The sequence below is a fragment of the Acipenser ruthenus genome, unplaced genomic scaffold (assembly GCF_902713425.1).
Source record: "Acipenser ruthenus unplaced genomic scaffold, fAciRut3.2 maternal haplotype, whole genome shotgun sequence".
Lineage (NCBI taxonomy): Eukaryota > Metazoa > Chordata > Actinopteri > Acipenseriformes > Acipenseridae > Acipenser > Acipenser ruthenus.
In genome coordinates this window covers 15001-17097 of record NW_026707634.1, presented here as the reverse complement: position 1 = coordinate 17097, position 2097 = coordinate 15001, and the positions used below count along the sequence as shown (strand labels likewise).

The following is a 2097-nucleotide window of genomic DNA, read 5'->3' as shown; positions in this document are numbered from 1 at the left end:
AGAGAGGTGTGGTAAAGCATAGGGAAGCATTGTAAGCACAGAGAGGTCTGGTAAAGCATAGGGAAGCATTGTGAAGCACACAGAGGTGTGGTAAAGCATAGAGAAGCATTGTAAAGCACAGAGAGGTCTGGTAAAGCATAGGAAAGCATTGTAAAGCACAGAGAGGTCTGGTAAAGCATAGGGAAGCATTGTAAAGCACAGAGAGGTCTGGTAAAGCATAGGAAGCATTGTAAAGCACAGAGAGGTGTGGTAAAGCATAGGGAAGCATTAACTACCATTAACTTTATATTAAAAACATTTTGATCCTGATCCTCTCAAGATCTTGAGCTGAATAATGTTAAGAGCCAGTTTCCTGACGATGGGAGAAGCGCTTCAAACAGAGAGATGGAGGAACGTGTGACGCGTGACCTGCGCCTGCACTGCCTCCCCTCCGCCAGCAGGGGGCAGCGACGAGAAGAAAAAAAAAAACAACACATTGAGACTTGAAATATTTTTTATTTATTTTTTTTATCATCAATCAATCAATCAAAGCATCGTTCCATTTTTTTTTATTCAGGTTTCATTTACTTGTAATACAAATTAAAAAAAAAAAATAATTGTAATGTGGGAGGGGAGGGGGAGAGGGGGGGGGGAGGGGGAGGGAGGGATAATATTTTTGGGGGGGAATAAGGGAAGGAGCCAAAGACTCTGAAAATCTCTGATAATATTTTATATGAATCTTAAAACTCACATCACTGTGTGGAGCCACATTACATATATATATATAAAGACAATAGGATAATTAGGGCTATGTGTGTGTATGTATATAATATAGATATCTATGTATGTATTTATGTATTCTGTAGGGAGGGGCTCCCACCCAGGTTCTGGGGGGGGGGGGGGGGGGGGTCGGTGTCCCTCCTGATTTTTCCTCCAACTGTCCCCTAAATTATTCATCAATTCATTCATTCATTCATTAATTTTGTGCTCAGCTGGAACTAAAGCCAGGAGAGACAAGCCCCCCCCCCCCTCAGACCCGGGTGCGACCCCCCCCCGCCCCCGCCCCAGCAAACCACACACTTGCCCGGACCGTTTTATTGATTCATTTATTCATGTATCAATATTTATTTATTTATTTATTTATTTAACTTATTAAATTCATGTATTGATTTTTTTAATTTATTTTATCAAACCCAAATTCTACAGTTAACTGGGATTGCATCCTAGGATGAGAATATTATACAGTAAAAATGCGACCTGTATTACAACAGCAACAACAACACCATTAGAACGACTTATTATCAATATTATTATTACTATTATTATTATTATTATTATTAATAATAAGTAGAAGATTAGCCAAAATATTGCAGCTAGATTAGATCTCAACATATTTAATTAATTAATTACTATTAGATATATATTAGCGAAAGCATTGCACCTAGATTATTAGATATTAAGATATTAATTATTACAATTATTAGGTATATATTAGCTAAAACATTGCAGCTAGATTAGATATTAAGATATTTACTAATTATTACAATTATTAGGTAGATATTAAAGCATTGCAGCTAGATTTGATATTAATTACTTTATAATATGTATAATATTTTATTATAACAAGTGTATAATTATAATAATGAATCAATATTCTAATATATAATATTAATCTACCTAATATTAATAATAATTATTATTATAATGAAGTAGATTATTAGCTAAAGCATTGAGGCTAGATTAGATTAATATATTAATTAATTAATATTATGATGAATACAGAAACCGAAAAGATAAAATCTTGCTTATTAATTTATCTAGAATTTGAAAACGTTTCTCATCATTATTATTATTAGTTTATTTATCAGACGCCTTTATCCAAGGCGACTTACAGAGACTAGGGTGTGTGAACTATGCATCAGCTGCAGAGTCACTTACAACTACGTCTCACCCGAAAGACGGAGCACAAGGAGGTGAAGTGACTTGCTCAGGGTCACACGCAGTGAGTCAGTGGCTGAGGTGGGATTTGAACCCGGGACCGCCCGGTTACAAGCCCTTTTCTTTAACCACTGGACCACACAGCCTCTGAGCTGAAGAGAAACGTCAGAACACGTCACT

General features: G+C 36.1%; 1 protein-coding gene across 1 annotated transcript in view; it reads right to left on the bottom strand.

The window, feature by feature from the left end:
• Positions 1-1100: 1100 nt before the first annotated feature.
• LOC131727951 (zinc finger CCCH domain-containing protein 7B-like) overlaps positions 1101-2097 on the bottom strand; it is a 15650-nt gene continuing 14653 nt past the window's right edge. Inside the window, 1 exon segment of the mRNA XM_059019208.1 lies at positions 1101-2097. This exon segment is cut by the window's right edge and continues 1974 nt beyond it. The gene's annotated coding sequence lies outside the window, so the exon portion shown is untranslated.